The sequence below is a fragment of the Anomalospiza imberbis genome, chromosome Z (genome assembly GCF_031753505.1).
Source record: "Anomalospiza imberbis isolate Cuckoo-Finch-1a 21T00152 chromosome Z, ASM3175350v1, whole genome shotgun sequence".
Lineage (NCBI taxonomy): Eukaryota > Metazoa > Chordata > Aves > Passeriformes > Viduidae > Anomalospiza > Anomalospiza imberbis.
Window position 1 is genome coordinate 67768964 of NC_089721.1, and position 20300 is coordinate 67789263.

The 20300-nt window shown below is 39.9% G+C and overlaps 1 protein-coding gene across 1 annotated transcript in view; it reads left to right on the forward strand.

The window, feature by feature from the left end:
* The window catches only part of KANK1 (KN motif and ankyrin repeat domains 1), a 96662-nt gene that overhangs the window by 25413 nt on the left and 50949 nt on the right, over nt 1–20300 (forward strand). The gene's annotated exons all lie outside the window — the stretch shown is intronic.

Sequence of the window (20300 nt, forward strand, 5' to 3'; positions counted from 1 at the left end):
TTCCATGGCTTATGCTATCTGTATGACATAAAAAGTATAAAAGATAAAATAATGACCATTAAAAAAACCCAGACAATCAACAGTAGGAACAAATCTTGGCTTGTACACATGTAATGTTATATGTGTCTATATAACAAAGCCTTTCAAATAAAAATGCACCTTGTTTTTGTAAAAACACTGAGAAGAGAGCAAGCAGGTTTGGGCAGAATAAAATTATTTAATTGATGTTCTTAATGTATTAAATATAAAGTACATTTTATTGGTTTAAATATTTAAAATATATTTGATAAAAAAGTGTTTTAACCTTAATGTCAGTTAACTAGAAATAAAATGGTCAGAATGCTGCACTTAACAAACTTAATTTTTGTATTTGCAGGATCCATATTCTTTCCTTGTCTTGTTCAGATGTCTGCTAGTTAACATACTGCATTATTCCTTAATATGAATACAACTCAGTATTTGTCCACACATGTATGCTATTAGAATAATTATTCCCTATTGTTCATTGCTCTTTGCCTATTGTATATTACACTTCGTAATATAAAGTTTCTTAGGCAGAAATTGCTCTGTGGTATAGGCAGTTGGATACTCAGATGCAGATTACATTTCTTTCAAGCAGAGACAACAAATTGAGTGACATGTACTTGTCCTCTCTAAATGATTGTAAGGGACACTGCTGAGGATTGGTCTGCATTTCAATGCCTTGAATGAAAATTTGGAGAATGCTAGTGCTCTGTCACAGCTGTGTCCTCCTAGACAGTGATTTAAAATGTATCTGTGGGGAGACATGGCAGGCAAAGAAGGAGCCAAGGAATTTCTTCTGCAATTGTTTGCTTTCCCTGAGTAGCAAAGGTAGAGGACTGTGTAAAACAATTACTTCTTGGACATGAAACTCTTATCTTGCTGCTTCAGGGAATATTTGTGGTTGTAAAAGGGCCCTCTTCTAAGTACAAAGTAACAGAAAGCATAGAGAAAGATTAGGCTCTTGCTGAAGAAGCACATCTCATCTAAGCAGAGCTTGTGACTGCAGCCTCAGCTAACCTTTCTGATGGTTCTGCAGGCTGCTGGGCAGAGACTTGGTACTAGTCTGTGGTTCTGCTGGTGCCTGCTTGATTTCTCACACCTGCCTTAGCTCCCCTTTTAAAAGTGGCTCTGCCACAATTCACAGACATGCTGAAAGTTGCCATCCTTCATTCTACTAATAAAATTGGACTTCCAGACATTTCAATGTCATTTTTTGCTTAACTGTTAAAATAATTAATGTTGTGATTTAAACAAGGGCACAGTTCATTCAGCTGTCATCATGAGAAGACACTGTGTCAGCTTAGTGTACATATATCTAAGTGTCCAGCTGTCCTTCTGAAATGAACAAGCAATGACAAGTTTCAGAGCAAAAGTCAGGAAAGATATTCTGGGTAAGAGAAGGCAGCCGGTTTGATACATGAACTGCACAACATGTCCAAGTTTAAAAAAATAAATATGGAGAAAAGATGCTTCAATTTTCACCTCACAGAAACCATCTGTGTTCTCTGTCTTGTATTTGAAAAGGATAACAAAACTAGCGTGTATTAATTTTTCTCCTCTCCTTTTTTTTAGCAAAAATAAATAAATAAAAATACACATACTGTTTTGTTTCTCTTTCACAATCTCTTCTACCAGGACATTATTGTCACTGTATGCAGTATAGGGGAATATTTCTGGATGACCATTTCCCCAAGCGTGCTTATTAAGAATTACTGCTTTTTATTTCACACCGTGGTATTAAACAAGCAAACAAATAGAAAACTCAACCCCTCCTTCCAGCTGGGAGTTACAAATGACCTTAAAAGTGAGCTAGCAGTGCCAGTGAAAAGACTGTGGTCTACCAAAGATAAATGGAAATGCAGACATCCTATAATACAGAAGTTACAGAAAATTGAGTAATAACTGGTTTATATTATACTGTAACCACTGGGCTGAATCTGCTTGAAGTCAAGTATATTTCTGTGAGTAAGAGAAGAGGAATTTGTTGACAGGAACAATTGTTAAATGTCTGTGCCTTCACTAGAGGCAGTAGGAAGCTTGATTTTTGCAGCTACGTCTCACTGATAGAACATCTCCTACAGAAGTAAAGCTTCGGTAGGAAAAGATTGGGTTATTGCAAAGAAAACTCTGCCCAGTACTCTCAGCACAGTTTTTTAGAAAATTGTCTTGGTTACATACTGGTTGAATTAGTTTGAACTGAGAGGAATATATAGTTTCCTGAAGAAGTAGACATAATGCTAGGAAATGAGATTTGTAGTCCTTTTATCTGTTGATTAGTCACCATTTGTCAGTAAATAAGATTGATATTACTGCCAGGTTTTACACTGGCCTTAGCAAGCTCTGCTCTCCATAGTTTAAGTTGTGCTGAAAAACATGTATTTTCCAGGTAGAGCAAAAAAGTAGATATACCTTCTTATTTTATGTATTGAGACTTGGACTACTTTATGGAAAATGGTCACACCTTGCAAAATGCTAGGGCCATCTGCTGCTGGAAGGGTGGGTCATTACTTCAAATGCTTTGGCCAGAGAGGGTGACCAAGCTTAGGAAGACAGTAGCAAAGTTAGAGTTTACAACTTTGCCTTCCCTATCTGGGGGAAATTTTCTGAAAATTCTGGTTTCACTTAATGAAGTTCAATCATTCAGTCAATTTTTTGGAAATTAAACCATTTTCAGAGTGGGTTACAGCCCAAGAGGCAGACCCATATGCATGAGGTCAGCCACAGTGCTCTCATGGGAGCTCATATCAACTGCTCTGAACCTGGGCTCAACTCTGCTGTGAATTTACTGAAACAGCTGCTTATCAGTTGGCATGGGTCACTGCTTTCACATTTTTACTGCTGATGCCTGGGAAAGTTGGGTGTTTGTGCATCCTGTGCTTGCCTATTGTAAATACTCCCTCTGACATTCTGCAAAATAGGGGGGAATAATAATCCCTTGTGCTTGCAGTTAGTTTTCAGTTTATCAGCTCCCCATATCCCCTGGAATAAATCTAAAGGAAATGACTGGGCTGGAGGGCAGGATGGAGCAGCCCAGGCTTTGGTTTGAGGCATATGCACGCTGCTTTTAGCAGGTTCCAGTGCTGCAGGCTGGTCTAGGAAATAAATTGCTCAATTACTAAATTGGCAGTGTCTCCTCGTGGATGTTTTTGCTGCTGTTTTCACTCTCTGAATGGCCCTGTGGTGAGATCTTAACCATCTTGCAGGAGGCAAGGCAGGCACTGCAAACCAGTAGCGGTGCAGGCCACAAGCTGTGTGGGAGCAGCAACCATTGCCTATGAAACTTGTTCCCTGCATCTTGTGAGGCTTACAGATCTTGGTATTTGGATCGAAATTCAGAGTCTTTTAGGAGTGTTAAAGTGTAGCAGGCTCACCTAGTGCATTACTAGCCTAGCTGCTTTAGTGGATTCCTGCCTTTTGAAAATCAAATGGGGTCCTCGCTATTCCATTAAATCTTGCTGTTAGCTGACTAGTCTCCATATTCATATAGAAAATGTTCCTAGTAAAAACAGCATACTTCTTGGCTTGCAGCATATCTCCCTATCCTGTTTTCCTTTGAATTGTGTTGGTTGGGAATATTAGGCAGTGTGCTTCAGCACCTGCACTATGGGGGCAGGAGCTACAGTTCTTCTGAGAGCAGCAGTTTTTCCCTGTTTACACCTATATAGAGACTCAGAAATTTTCTGACAAAAGTTTGCTAAAAGCTAGTGCTAGGATGCCAACAGGTCATTGTGATGCATTTTGATTTTGTAATATACATAAGTAACAGTCATTTAATCAACATATTGGCAAGATCAAGAACAGGACTGATTAGGACATAAAGAACAGACAATAAATAAATAAAATTAATAATAATCTCATCTGGGATTAGAGGTTGGTGTGAGAGAGTTGGCAGGAAATAATTAAAACACATTCACTGGGAGATTTGTTTATATTTTATTCCTGTTACTTATTCCTCCTACGTTTCTCTAATGCAAATTTTCACCCATGCTGTAACTATGAGCTGGTGCAAAACACAGCTGGCCCTGAGGGATGGTAAGAAGCATGATGTTTATTTTCCCCCACTACTCCATTTAGTGGTTGTTCTGTAGAGGTATGCACTGCTATGCCCACTGATGATTTTGGCAAATTTGGGAATGAACTGTGTAGGTTCCAGCTGATTGGGAGCAGAAACCACATGCCTTGATACCAAAGCTGAAAATAAAAAAAAGTAATTGCTTTATAGTGTCCCACAAATAGGTTTTAAGTGTTGTGGTTTGAATGTTAGAAGTGAATTGTTACTGTCATTAGTCACTGTTTGGATGCTGAAGAGGGAGACATGGTTAGCTTTTTAATGAAGTCATTTTCTGGAACTGTGAAACTTTGTTTAAAAACAAAAAAGCTAATTTTTGTTGAAAATGTGATCACCATTGGGGTACATTGGAATAACTTCTGTTCTTGTGGAAACCATATTTTATTCTGAAATAATCTGTTGTGGTATTCTGAAATCTGACTCTGAGGTGCTGTTTTTCCTTGGGGTCAGGTTTTTCCAAGTTCTTTTATGCACAGAATAAAGCTGTGCAGCTGCCACTCAGTGACACCACGCAGGATTGCAGTTGCATTGTGGTGTGTCCCATTTTTGGAGAGAGGATGGTATTCAGTAGCCCAACTGGATTTTGTTAAGGTGAGCTCTGTTCAGTATCAGCAGTTGGAACTGGCAAGACCAGTGCTTGTCAGTGCTGCAGAGAAAAGAGTTCAAGAATCTGTCATGCTCATCATGAGTGATAATGTGTATGAGTACAGTGGCTCGGTGAACATGCTTTCCTACAGTACTTTGCTCTGCGTGATGAATGGATGAAACTAATAATGTTTCTGAAGGACTGTCCAAGTATCTTCGAGCTTATTGTATCTGATTTTACTCTGTCCTCCCTTCAGGAACAGGCAAATGGAATAATGTCAGATTTCTAACTACAAAGCTCAGCCTGGAATAGTTATTTTTCTGGAACTAATGCCTTTAAAGATATTCACAGGTAGAAATTAATTGCTTTTTTAGACAGCAGTTGTCTCCCTCATGAGTCAACTTTATCGTGCAGTATTTAGCAACACATTTACTAAGATGAAATTTATATTTACAGAAATATCCATATGCATAGAGTAGCAGTGATTCCTAAAGGTTTTTTTTAAAGTGTGTCATCATCACTGTTGCTTTGAATGCTATTTTGTTATTGCAGCAAGGTAAATACACACTAATCTCATGGGAGGGGCTGGCTGGTGTCTTCACAGGTCTAGAGAGTGTAGGGAGTAATTTCTGCTGTTCTGTCCCACCTTGCTTCAAAAACCTGTGTGCTGCTGAGAATGAACAAAATGTTCTCTCCACAGTTGCATTCCTTCTGCCACTGTTCACTACTGCCAAGTCAATAAAACAAAAGTGGAATTTTGTAAAGCTGTCCTTTTTTTCTTCTTTTTTTAACCTTTAATACTTGTTGGTTTCTGAGCAAAGAGCTGCTGATGCCAGACATTATACCTGCTCAGGTTTTGCCGTCCCACATCGCTTTGCTAATTGGCACTTTTGGCAGTGTTTGTTTCTGCAGCTTTTTTTGGAGCGTAGCAGCCGCCTGTAAAATCTTTCAGGAGGGGAGGAGATGGAATGGTGTTCACACACACAGCTGTGTTTATTTCCATATGAGCTAAAAACTGCCCAGCTCCAAAATGCACAGCCATAAAGGGAGCACTACCATAACAGCTGTAGGTCACCTTATGGATGGAGTCAGGGTTTATGCGCCTGTCCTGCAACAGTGCCAGCTGCCTCAAGCTCTCAGCAGAGAGCTAAACACCATGAAAGCAGTGCATTTGTGGGTGTCACTGAGCTGATAGGGAGATGATGGTGGGAGGCACCTTGAAAACCTTGATTCATCTCTATAGCTCTTGTGTGAGGCCAACTCCTACTTGAGACAAAAATCTCATTAGTTATGGACCAAGAAATCTTGCTGTTAAACAGTGATGCTAAGAAATTTGTTTCAAGTGTTTTTTATGCTACTCCTTTCCCTGCAACTGGGAGCAGACTAGATCACAGAGAGGGATGTTCACATATCTTGCAGCTCTGGTAGTCCATGCTGTAATCTGATTATCAGCAGTTTTCCAAGGAAGCTTTGAAAGTCCTTTTTGGCTTCTGCAAGTCCTGCAATGAGCTCCCTAAGGAAAATGAAGGATGAATACTGCTGAAAATCTGCAGTCTACTTTTTGTGCTGCAGTATCTGCCACTATGTTAACCCTTCCTATTTCTATCACACTTTTTCAAGAATGTATTCTGGTATCTGAGTTATAATACAATAAAATAATCTTGATTTTATGTTATGTTATTTCACAGTATGTTAAGCTCCCATGTATTTATTTAAAACAACAAAGCCGCTCACTACAAATTTTGGCAGCAATCCTAGCTACCTAGTTATTATTCTAGAGCAACTGTTGATGTGTGATGTGTGATTTATGCACCAGAAAACAAAGAAAAAACAAAAATCAGCTGAGAGTTGGTTCTAGTTAAGCAAACAGAGAGATACATGCAAAGGTTTGAAGTTTTATGCTGCAGCTACAAGACTTCAATTAAGGATAAAATTTGCAACCATCCACTTCTTTATTGACTCTGAGCTGCAAGCATGGTTCAAAGTGTAAAAGTTGGTGTGACTTGGCATATCAATTAGTGAGGTGCATGTTGCCCAGGAAAGCTTGACCAAATTTTAGACATGTCCATGTTTAACATTTGCTTTCTAATTTTGGTGGGAGTGGAGACAATGTAAAATTGAGTACATTTCCATAGGAGTTTTGTTGTTTAAGTGCCATTTAACTTTCTTAAAGTGGCTCTTAGAGAACATGCCTTACTTGACAATTGATGATGAAAATAGTGCTTGTCTATGTGCCCTCAAAGGCTTATGTGCCTGAGTAATCATATGATGAATTTAGCTACATTTATAAGGAAACTAATGCTAGTTTTCACCCTTTAAGAACTTCATTTTGATGTGTGACCTATCCAGTATTTTCTTTCTTTGAAAGTTCCTATTTCATAGCAATTGTTTTTCAGTGTGATGGCAGCAGGTAAGAAGCATGCCAGTGTCCTCAGATAACTCAAAATAATTTTCATTTGGGTTTGTATTTCTTCCCCCAATTATGAATGTGCTATAAAATAATCAATATATAGCAAAAATTATGCATTTGAATTGTAATACTTCATTGAATACATAAATATAGTCTGCTTCTTAAGTCATATTTTTGAAACAATAATTCACATACTGTTTATTTAACTTCCTAAGGCTTGTCTTCTGCAAGCTTAGCATCATTTACCTATTTCTTCTAACTTTACATTTTTCTGGTGAAGCAGATGTATTGTGTTGGAAATACTGTTGTCCAGTTTACAAGCAAGTATTTTGTACTGTCAATTCTGTTCTGGTAAACTGAAGCAGTTTTTGTGCCTGTACTTGTGTAAAATCAGGTCACATTCTTCTTAACAAGGTGTTTCCCCAGCTTAAATGATTGCAGAGAGCTTCCCACCTTGATGGCAGCTTTACTCCCTGAAAGAGGAAATGCTTTTACGAATAGGGAAATACAGGATATTTCCAAATACTGGGCAATCTAATATCTTAAATCTATTATTTACCCTATTGCTTAATATCAGAGGAAGATGCCCTTTGAGTAAGCACGTATATACAAGATATGTGATGGCATTTAGATTTAGGGAATGGAAAAATAACTGTTTACCTAAGGAAAATTTTGCCTGCTTACATGTTTTCAGTTTTTGAAATTTCACTGCAGGATGACATCAGCACACAGCCTTCATTCTGTTCATTTTCTTGGCAACATTTTGATACTGGATGTACATTATTAGAAACAAAGGGCAAAACATGGATTAATAATTAGCAATTCATATGTCCCCAGTCATTCATTTGTAACCTCTCTGCTTACTTTTGCTATTGTTTTGAGGAGAGAGGGAAAGAAGAGGTCATTCAGTACAGCAGAGAATAGTAAAAAGTAAATGCTAGTATTTCCTCATATGGTGATTAAGTAGCTTTAGAAACTTAAGAAATTAAAAGGAAGAGGAGGACTTGCAAAGGTCTTTAATCCTATCATGTGGTGCTGCTTTGTAATGGTTTTGTTTGTCTCTTGTCTTCCCTTGCAGCAAAAATACACAGAAATATAACAATTCTATTGCTTAGGTAGTGGACCTGTTGCTCCAAGAAATGGGAGCAGATAAAATTATGTGCTCCAAGGAATGGAAGCAGATAAGATTAGCCTCAAATGAAGCTTGGTGAGAGATCCTTGGTGGCAAAACAGTAAAAATAAGCAGCTCCTCCAAATAAGTAAGTGGGAAAAAGGAAATTCAGCATATTTTAAGAAAAAAGCTAGGGAGAGAACATCTCTTTAAGAGTCCTCTCCTATAAGAACTTTTCTCAAGATTTTAAATCAGTAAAAGATTAAATGTATTGCTAAAAATGGTTATTTTTAGACTTTGTAAGGAAATTAGAGTGGCTGCAGAAGGCACCCTTAAGTTCTGCTCAGATTGAAAAAAACAGAACCTAAATCTTAAAAAAAAAATCCTTTTTATCCGACTGGGACTGCCCTTGTTCAAATTCAGCTGCTGTCTTCTGGATTATGCATGGAATGAGGGAGAACGGCGACAGGTATAAATAAATTGTGTATTTTCTGTTCTGCAGTTCTTGCAAGAAGATAGATGAATGTGCTTTTAAGCTCTCTATTGACTTGTTCACTGTGGCTGTGTGTTTATCAGAAATTTGTGGGTACTGGGGTTGAGGAGAGCTCAAAGTATGGTTTAGCTTTCTGGGGAAGTGCCATGTGGATGGGAATAACCTGAACCTCTCTGCTAGGACCTTTATGGTATGGTTTCAGGAGGGTGTTGATAATTGAGCTTATTCTGCTCTCAATAATACAAGTGAATATGAAAGCCATTCTTTTGTTATTAAGAACATCTGAATTAGGTTTAGTTTTATTTGCACCACAATAATTTCCTGCTTAGGACTTGCCTTCTGTAGAGAAACACATGAATCACATTGAAGATGCATTGTTTCAATGACAGTCCTGCTGTGTTGCTCTTCAGAAGCTTAAAGCTTCTTGCATTGCTTTTTTTATCAGATTTTGGTTTGTTGTACAAGATGCACTGCCATCTATTTGTCTCTTTGCTCATATGGGGTCTCAGAAAAACATACCTTATTTTGCTATTTCTTTTTTAACATTCTGCTATCTAATAAGAGATCAACTAAAAAGACTAAAGGTAACATATTTATGGATCCCCATAGAAAGGTATGGTTTTTGCAGATTATGGTGGACTCCACTGTCTTGGGGTTATAACAGGGTGAGTGTTTCAGATCCATACACCATTTGGGGAATTACAGATTTGATTCTAACTTGACACGTGGTATAAGATGCAGATGGCCCCTTGTTTGTTATTGCTTCAGCTCATGTCAGCGCTGAGATACAGTTTTGGCTGACAGACAGTGTGAATGAAGACTGAGTTTATTTGGATGTGACAGGCAGAAATGAGTCAGCACTGCCAGCCTCGATGCTGCACATGGCAGTCATACCATACACATCCCAGGAGCTTCTCAGCACCTCTGCTTCCTGGCACCCTGTGGCACCACAGTGATGTGCCTCATGCCAGTTGCCACATGCAGGGCTGTCTATTAGAATTTCCAGGGGAGAGACATAGTGTGAGTCCTGGCTTCTTAAGGTGAAAAGTTCTTGTGCAGTAAGTTGATCATTACACTTTTGTCTGCACTGGACTCTCCTGCCATTGTGCATCTGTTTAAAAAAGATGAGGAGTATGAGCATGAGAAGATGCTGTGAATAATTAATGCAAGTGTTAGTTCACTCTCTCGCTGAGAAGGAGGAAGACAGGTTATATGAACTCTATGCTGATTTCAATTACTCTGATTAAATTACAAAGTCCCAGAGCATTAGGAACAGGTTGTTTTAATGTTGATTTGACTAGGCTGCAGAGAGGAACATGCCCTGTGAGGGACAAGTGCATTGCCCCATATTGTGGCCCTCTCCTTTGGGTGGGTAAGTTCCCTTTGGGTGGGCAGGTATCCACATGTAGCAAAATGGTTTTGGGTGCATGCAATGCAGAGGCTGAGTGACACTTGCCTGACAAGCTGATGAGTCTTTCTCTATGAGCTGTTGAGCAGGAAGACTATGGAGGTACCCAGCTAGGACTGGCTCCATCAGGCTCTGCTGCAGCTGTTGCCAGATGGTCTCCATGGTCTCCAGCTGGTTCATGCCAGCTCCAAATCACAGGGTTAGCATGGTTTGGTGATTCTGCATGCTCAGTAATGGGAGCCCATATGGTATGTGGTGGGGTGACTGGCAGGTTTTTGCTGCTGTGATATCATGCCTCCCTCCTGCCAGTGTGTGCAGACTTGCAGTTCATAGGCTGTGGTGTGGACATATGGTGGCTTTGGAGGCAGGACCAAATAAACATCCTCACCCCTAGAATGAATGTTGAAAGCCTCACAAGAGATGGTTTGTGGTTTAGCGAGGAGGTAGAAATAATAGTGCACATGTGCTGGCTGTTTCTGAGGGATGCTGTGATGGAGTGGAAAGGGACAGCAGCCTGGAGCATGTCTGGAATGTGTTCCCTGGCCATGCTGAAGCTGTGGGGTTCTGGTCTCCTTAGAAAAGTTGTGGTAAGTAGGGCTCCCTTGTATTGCTGAAGGGTCCCTTCAACAGCTTGAGGAGAGATGGGCCCATGTTAGTATTGAGGTTGTAGACACAGTCTAACACTTGCAGATAGATGTTGGCAGTGTGGGCTGTAGACAGAGTCTAATGGAGACTGACACTTTAAGTCCTCTCTTGTAAACTGTGGTAGATGAAAAGCAAGAGCCTGGTCCTTGCAATATTGTCTCCTTGCCCCTACAGTTTTCCACTTTCATTGTGGAAAAAGCCTATAATTTCTCTGTTCATGTAAGGTTGATACCACAGTCCCAACCATATTGGTAGTTAAAAAAGGGAAGAGATAGCAGGATTTGGGCATTATTGCAGGGGTAAAGCAGCATTTAGGGCTATATGGGGACAAAGCTGATCTGCTGGAGCTTTCTCAGGTAAAGATACACCCTCAGCTGAGGTCACAGTTACATGAGCAAATGCTGCTAGACAAAAGTATTTGTCCTTGAACTTGCCAACTGTCCCATATCATTGCCCTTTTGTCATATCAGCTTTATGGTTGGTCTGGTTATGTATAGCATCTCAGACCTAAAATCAGGGGAAGAGACAGACTTGATATTTGACTGCCTCTAAATATGTTTCATGCTTGTTCCATTATATATGCAACGTCACTGAAGACTAAATACTTGGGTACTTTGTAGAAGAGTTAGACTTGTCTATTTATCAGAGTTTGTGCCTTAAAATCCTTGCAGTTTGTCCTAGATACAAAATCTAAACAAGTTCATAGTCCATTTCCTAGACTGTTTGTAAACATCTTTGATTGGTTTGTTCATCTCAGCATTCAAGTTTACCTACCTGTAAATTTTCTTTGAATAAGTGAATTACTTTTAAATTATTGGGATCTGCATATGTGTTTTTCCAACTGTTGTTCAACTTTCAGTGTTTAAATATAGAGTGGAAAGGATGCATGCAGTGTTTTGTACTGCCCCATTGAGTGAACAGATGTAATGGACAGTTTATACACATGCTGTGGAGAGAAAGGTAGAACTGCTTCTCGTCCCAGGCAGAGCAATTCCAGGGTTGTCAGCTCTGGGAGGCCACAGGTATACTACAGCTGGGATGCATGCATCATCCCCAAGATGCATTCTTTCCTCTCCCAACATTTTTAAGCCTTGTCATTTGTTATTCATGCTGGATTTCAGTCTTTGTCAGAGCAGATGAAAATGCTGCTCAGCACACATTTAATATCCCTCTTGGAGACTGAACTACTTCAAGCCATGGAAGTTTCATCCCTCCTGCTTTTCCACAAGAAAAATATGGATAGCCCAGTTTCATTCTTTGGACTCCCTGTCACAGCAAGCATTAAAACCCATAGCAATGCCATACTGGTTTGAATTCATGTACTATTATGTGACTCATTATTCACTGGCATAAATAAAAGGGAGTGTCTTCTGCATCACCCATTAGGAATTTCAGGTATAAAAAAAAAAGTTGTTTTTTTCTACCATGGACTGCTTTTCTTTTTCTAGTTGATCTTTTTTTCTCTAATCTAAACAGAAATGAGTTTCTGAATTGCAGCACCATTCAGTCTTCTAAAGGTGGCTTTTTTCCCTTCTGCAATGTAACACTATGACAATGATGTTGTCAGGAATGATTTCCAGAAGAGATGGGTAGTCTCAGAATGTTTGCAGGGTATGGGGGGCCTTGCAGCACTGTGTGATGGGTGTCATCCAAACATACCTGTCTGTGTTTAGGCTCACATAATGAGCAAAGAGCATGCTCTTGCACATTAGACAAGGGCCACCCAAGTCATCAGACTGTAGCCCAGTTCTGTATGGATGGGATGTCCTCCTTATTACAAGTGGCAAAAGCATCCCAACTATGGTTCACAGAATCCATACAAAGATTTCCTTTCACTAATGAGTGGTGATCCTGATAGTAAGAACACAGGGCTGCCACTGCCATTAGAGCTGCCACTTCTGGCTGGCAGTGAGTCTGCTGGACATCTGAGAACAGGTATGGTTACCAAAAGTCCACTAGGCTGACCTGATGTCTTTTGGGATACTTTGGAGGGCTGAGTCCAACTTCTGGCCTGTGCTAGAGAAAGCTGCTTGTGCTTGCAGGTAAGTTCTGTTTTGTCTTAACTGCTTGACAAGAATTACTAGAACTGAGGTTTACCTTCCTACAAATTAGGTAGTTGTTAGAGCCAAGCTTGGTTATACTAAAAAAAAAAAAAAAAAAGAATGTATCTTAAACCCATTATGTAAGATTGTTCTTGCAAACAACTTTTTAGTAAGATGCTGTTAATGACCAGGATCTTCCACATGGTGACTATACATGAAAGGGTAAAAAAATGGCAAAGTAAAATGAGCTGGGGACTGTATTGCCTATGAGCTGGGAGACAAGATTATAATTCATAAAATCACAAAGGGTGTGGTTTGAATCTGAATCTGAAAAAGCTGAATCTGCACTGATTTTGACCAAGTCCTGCAATGCAAGAATTTGGTGGCAGTAAAATTCGTGAAACATCAGTTTAAAATAAGAAAAACATTTGTGGTTAGGTACTGACAGCCTGGGACTTCCTGCCTAACAAGGCAGCAGAAGCAGGTGGCATCAGCAGGGTCAGAAAGATGCTAGTTAAATTCACAGGCAATTTATGTGAATATTAAAATTACATACTAAGGACATACCTTTAAATATTCCCAATCCAATAACTGTTGATGCTCAGAGAATATAGAAGCATGGATTCATCATAAGGCACTTGAATACTCCTTAAATAATAAATGCTGTTGCTACTATTGAAAACAATATAGTCTGGATGAATCATTTATCTGACACTACAGAATGCTGGTTATGTTTGTTTCTGCTGGGTACTATTTTGAAATCTTTTTGTGTTGTTTTTTTTTTTTTTTTTTTAGTTTTTATAGAGATAGGGTATCTCTATTCTATAACCTTCTTAAATTAACACACCTTATCTTAGTGTTTCCATAGAGATGTACAAATCCATTTCCTACACTTTAGCTGTTTCTTTTTCCTTTCCCAGCAAGTCACTGAGTGGCTTGTGTAGAATGGCTGATTTCTCTTCTGAATCCTCCAGACACAACTGGGTAACTCCATGTGGAAGGGAAACTAAAACCCAGCAGCTGATGGTAGACCATTTCTGCTACTGCTAGCAAATGTGACAAAGCAATACTTGCAGAAATTCAGAAAATTTGTGGGATATTTCAAATAGCCGGAAGGACCCAGTATCTCTGAAATATTTTCACATATATCCATTTTCTGAGGCATTTTCTATACTGAAAGCTGTGCAGTAAAGTCCTGTTCCTGTACAGTGGGTAGGTGGCTTGGGAGAGAGAAGCAGAGGCTTTGTAGAAGCTCAGCTCAGGAGATGAGAAGACCATTTTCAAGTATGTAGAAGAAAACCCCTCAGGCCCCTACATTACTGAAGGTTGTACATTTATTCTCTGCTTGCAGCAATAACAAGGTAGGCAGATAAGTTAATGCAAGTCTGCTTAAGGCAGGAGCTTGGAGAGAAGACAATTGAAGGAATCCCCATGAAACTGATTTATCTTTATTTCCAACACAGCTTGAGAACTGGAGCCTGGCATGGTATTAGCTCAGACTTTGGGGTTCAAAAGCAGCAGAGCTTAGAGTTGGGTCTGATATTTTGTTGTTGTTTTTGTCAAAAGGGAAACATTTGCCCTGGGTAGGAGGACTCTGACTGTTCTTTTCTTCAGCTTGCTGACTCAGGTCCCAGAGTTTCTGAGCCATCACTCTCTTCTTAACAGAGCTTAGCTCAGCTTTTGCCTGGAGCTCTTCTGTAAAGAAAGACCTTTTTACAGACCACTGCCATAAGTGGAGGGAGTGAGGAAGGCAGGCAGGTAAATTCATGCTGACTGTAGCCATATCTTTTTAATTAACTTGCTTGTTGAAAGGATTTACAAGACTTCTTTTGCTCTCATCATACTGCAGATTCTGCACAAAAAAAAAAACAAAAAAAAAAAAAACAACAAAAAAAACCACAACACAAACAAGCAAAAAAAAACACATAATGAGAGGTGACTTCTTTTGATTCACTAATTAAATATTGTCCAAAATAAATTACCTGTCACACTGCATATAGTAAGAATAGTTTCTGTCTTGTGATGGAGAGACTGAACCACAACTGACTGCTGCCTGAGAGATGGTGCAAGAAACACTGGTCCCAGGGATTTTTACTTCTGCATTTTAGGGTGGCCTAGCTACTGATTTATTTTGTTCAGTTAGTGAGACTTGAACAGCAACTTGCATTATTTTGCTTGTGATTTGAATGCAACATTAGAAAGACATTTGCTCTAGAAACTATATGAATCGGTGAATTAAATAATGAATAAATAATTAAGTGAAATTTAAAATCATTCACAGTTTACCCTTATCTCAACGTTGATCACTCCATGTCTGACCTGAAAAAAAAATCCTTATACGCTTGCATTCTTACTTGGTTTTTGCTTTTAATTCTAAAGTAGCATTTATTTAAAAAAATATATTTCTCCCTTACAAATGTTGCCTTTCAGTTTATTGGCCACTCATTTTGATTAACATAAAGATAAGAAGAACACAACCACAAGGTAGGGGTAAGATTCAAAAGAAAGTATCACTGAGATGCAGTCATTATCCCAGGATAGATACCAACCACAGAGCAACTCCCTACATACTTTCTCTTTTGCTGTTGTTGGTTTCAGATCTTGCTTCATTTAAATTGCACCTGGCATACTTAGTACACATAGGTTGCAGACATTCCTGTTTCCTGTAGAAAAGCACAAGTTTGAAAAGTGCTTGCCACTCTAGCTGAGCAGGAGGGATTCCCACTGCCAATATCTTCTTGCAGCTAGAGAAATTACCATCTGTGTTTTCAGATGGGTTTTGCATATATCTTGTCTCTTGTTTGTAAATGATATCAGTGTCTTGCAGAATGAAACTGGGAAAGTTTACTGCCAGGACGACCCACCTGTGGGTGGGTCTCACCTCCCACCCATGTGAGAGCAAAGTCTCAGGCAGAAGTCTTGTTCCACTGATGTATAGCAGGAATGGAGCAGTACCAGTTCTTCTTGAGTATTGCATCTCATGGGTCAACTTGCTCTGTCAAACCCTTCTACTCTAGACCTATTTAATCACCACTTTGCACTTGCTGGATAGCATTGCAGATCTGGTTTTACTCCTGAAACCATTCTCTGACTACATCCATCTGAACAACTGGGAATCTGTACCTTTGAATCCTTCACAGTTCTGACCTACAGAACTCCCACTTTTAATCCAGATCTTAAACAGAATTGTATTGTCTGAACCACATTCACCCTATGAGTGGTTCAAAATATGGTGCTGATCTGGAGCTTTTTTGGAGTGGTTGATGTGACTGTTTGCTCTTAAGAGTCTGTGTGTGCCATGAGAAAAAAGAAGTTACATATGCATCTATTTAGCCTAAAGCCTCCTTGCCTGGGAAGCCAGAATCTGTTTCCTTGAATCCCGCAAACCAGTGTTTGCCCATCACTATTCCCACATGTGACCTCAGCCCTGGACAGGAGGACTTTCATGATTGTTTTTCTGGGTTAAGAGCCGAGTTACATTTCTCTTCTAATTACTGTGTTACCGACATGCTGTTCTACAGCTGCTCTTAGACCAAACCTCAACTGTTTTCTATCTTAAATGTCTCCTGCAAACATCAGACTGAAGTGGGAGTCTGGATCTTCTGCAAGGTCTGTGCCTCTAGAGGCTTCTGCATTTCTGCAGTTCTGCTGTATGGATGCCAGAACTGATCTGTACGTACTCAGGTACTTCTGGTGCTGAAACACCAGAATAGGTGTCAGTGACCTAGCAAGACACAGCACAAAAGAGGAGCAAGGTTCTTTTCCCTTGTGACTAGGACAGGATTAGGACATAGGCTTTGTGTTCTGCCTAAAAAAATCACCATTCTGGAAAATCCTGTAAAAGCTGAGGTGTCATGAATGTTTGTAGAAACTGAGGATCATGTGTGTTTAAGGTTTCTGCTATTGAACCTCAGGGCAGAAGAGAGTTTGAATATCTAATGCAAAACACTTTTAACAACTGCTTCATTGAGCAATAACTCTTCATACAGCTAGTCTCTACTTGTTTTGTATTTGCCCTAGGATCTGTAAATCACAGTATTCACAGGCAAGCATGGGTTGAGCATGTAAAAACACATAGGCAAAGAGTTGAAGACTTGGGAATGGAATATACAAGCTCCTCTACTAATTTTCTTGTGTAAGATATCTCTGCTGGAGAATATGCTTTGCTGTAGAGGAGATTAAGTTTTTTTCTCTGTGTTCTAGCTGGTCTCTGGTATTTTGCTGCGCCTTGCCCACATGAGAGACTTGTGTCCAAATGCAGCTTCTGGGGGGTGTGCAACTGGGGAATCACATGTGGCACCATTCTAAAAATGATCCATGTATGTGTTGATGCAATTTCAGGAATTCAGTTCCTGATGTGGGGCTCAAAGCACATTTTAACAAAATTCCCTTCTTCCATGAGTTTGCTGAGCTAGAGCAGATTTTTTCTGTACTTGAAGGGCTGTTTAATAGGCAGGTTTTCAATTCCTGCTACATTTAATATAAAACAAACAAAAAACAAAACAAAACAAAAAAACCTAAACCACCCTACCTGTCCTGGTTGAGGGCCAATTTGGGAGAGAACCCCCAAGGGGTTCCTCTAGGAAGCAGATTCAATCGGCTTCTCCCCCAGCTGGTTTGGGAAAAATACCTCCTTGGAGAAAAGTGGAAAAAATGTTTATTTAAAAAGAAAACCTAAACAATATTAAACAATAAAACCTCTTGCTGCTCCAAAAGAGAGAAAAGCTCAGGAAGTCCCGTCCACGGGTTGGAGCTCAGCTCGCTCAGTCCCTTTCAGTCCCTCCAGCGCTGGAAATGCCGCGGCCCAGGCCCAGCCCGCTGGACCACAGGTGCGAGCTGACGGTGCTCTTCTTGTGTTCAGGCCAGAGCAGGTTTGAGCAGGTCCAAAGAAAAGGAAAAAAAACACAGTCCAGGGAACCTCTTTGCCTCAGCTAGCTAAAACTAACTAAAAAGCAAAGGAGAGCTCTGTCTCGCTGTCTGTCCGTCCACAGACAACACAGTCCAGGAGAGGAACGTGGAGGAGTGAGTGCAGTTTCTGGAAACAAACTCTGTGCTTCTTCTCCCCCCACTTCACTCTTGGAACAAGTCTTAAAGGTGCAAAACTTATTATTCAATATAAACAGAACAGACTATTGGGGATAAAAGCATCATATAGTTAACCCAGGACACTACCATACCAAAAAATACAGGAATCAATTATTTCACTTAGCTAACAAATTATTAGATCCTATGTTTTCCTTTATTTTTTAAATTTTCTTCTATCTGTTGGACTGAATTTGCTTCCTGAATTATTTTATTAATCCTCACTTAAGCTCAGAAGCAGCGAGTTTGCTTGAGGTACTTGAGCCTGCATAGCTTTGAAATTGGCAGAAGCATACTCACAAGGCAGTTTGTACCAGGTCAATTTCATCTCTTCAAGCCACAACAAATCCAGATCTCAGGCCTTGTTTAGATTTTCAGCACTATTTTTATTAACTTTTTGTCAATTCTCACCTCAATTACATTTGTTTCTTGCTATGAGGAAGCTCTCCTCATTTGTGCCTGTGAATGGTGACTATAACAGATTTTACTTTTAAACCCATGATGAGGCACGCAACAGTTGGGCCTCATTTTTGTGGTTGACTCACTCATATTTGGGACTGCATTGCACCTAAAAGAGATGTGTCCTCCCCCCAGGATCCCCTCCCACCCATCTGTCCCTACCCATCCCTGGGTGCATGCTATGCTCTCAGGTCTCCCCTTGTACAATATATATAATGAAAGCAGGGAAGCAAACCTGTTGTTACAGTGCTACCGAGACAGCACAGAGCTATGCTAAACAGATTAGAAGTGGGTGAATAAATTAAGTTTTCTTTACCCTAGGTTACAATGATAGAGATAGACACCTTGCTAAGTGAGCTTCAGGACATATCCTGAACTTCACATGGAGACTGACAATAATTTTTCAGTAAGCATTCACTGGGAATCAGTAAAAATTGCCTGTCTTCAGTTTAAAGCATAACTTTATATCCTTATAGCAAGCAGAGATGGGAATGATGCTTTAAAATATCTCTGTTTGAAAGGAAGTAGTTAATATTTTCCTAAAAGCTCACAGATTTAAAACTTCTGCAAACTCTGACAGCAACATGTTTTTTGGGTTTTTTTTGGGTTTTTTTTTTTTTTTTGGGTTGGTGTTTTTTTTTTTGTTTTGGTTTTTTTTTTTTTTTGTTTTTGTTTTTGTTTTTGTTTTTGTTTTTGCCATGTTTCATTGTTTCAGAAATTTTATAATTATCATTAGGCCTGGAATCTTGTGATGGGCCTCTATGCATCATGGCCTGTGTTGGATTCCTGCCTTATATTGCTGTTCATATCCTTTCACTTATACAATCTTTATAGCAGCTTCATGCTCTGCCCTCCACTGAAAAAGAGATGGTAAACATCAGTGTATAAGGCAGAGCTAGGGAGGAGAAATTGCAATGCTGCTCTTTCTGCATTCTTGGAAAATTTATATCAGGATTGTACTAAAAATGAAGGTATTTGTGTTCTTGAAGGAGAAAGCAAAGCTGTATTAGCTTGTATGATCAAGCTCTGTCAGATTTTTAAAGACAGCAAGCTTCTCTATCAGTCAGTGTATCTCTGACAAATTCACGTGGTGCCTGCCCTCATTAATTTCTTGATTTTCTCTACGTTGCTAATCTGCTTAGCTTTTAAATACTCTCCTGCACATAGTGTCAAAGCTAAATCAAATATAATTGGAAAAATGTGACTAGTTTCTTGAGGAGTTGTCAGCCCAAGTCAGATGGGGGTCAGCAAAGCAGCATATTCTTCATATGCCTAAGCTTCACCTATCTGAGTCAACAAAATAAAATGCTGGTTGGACGGTAGAAAACTCAAAGCAGACTCAGGAAGAGGCATTTCTGCAGCCCCAGATGAGTCAGATCTTCTGCCCTGAAGATGAGAGTTGTGATCAGGCTGCCCCCCCTGCACTGAAGGTGGGCAGGGAAGAAGGAACCGAGCCCTACTGCAGAGCAAACAATTCTGGCTTTGCCGAGCCAGCCAGCAAACCACAGAACTGCTGCTGGTTTGGCATCTGCCTCTCATTTGGCTTCATCTCAGCAGCCACCCACCCAAAAGGACAGTGCCCTTTTTCTGTACCTGCAGCCTGAGCTTTAGGCAAATGCTGCTTATTGGTTCAATCTCCCATGTGTGGGTTGGAAGAAAACACAACACCTGGAGAACCCGTTGCTGCTGGAACTTGCAGTGGAGAGGACTTGTAGTCAGATGAGCACCACTCCTGACACTGTCCATGCCACCCTGGTGGTTTCCATACATACAGAGATGCCTGCTCTGGCTGTATCTGAGGGTTCTACCCTCACCTCCCCAGGGAGACATCTGAGCTCAGAAATTGCTCGCTGGTACAGTGCTTCTGTAGGTGTTCTTCACCTAAAAAATCCTCTAACCCTGCCTTCGTAAGATGTTGGGTAATCTAAAACTTTATACACGTGCCTGCAAATGAGGAATCTGCGGTTGGTA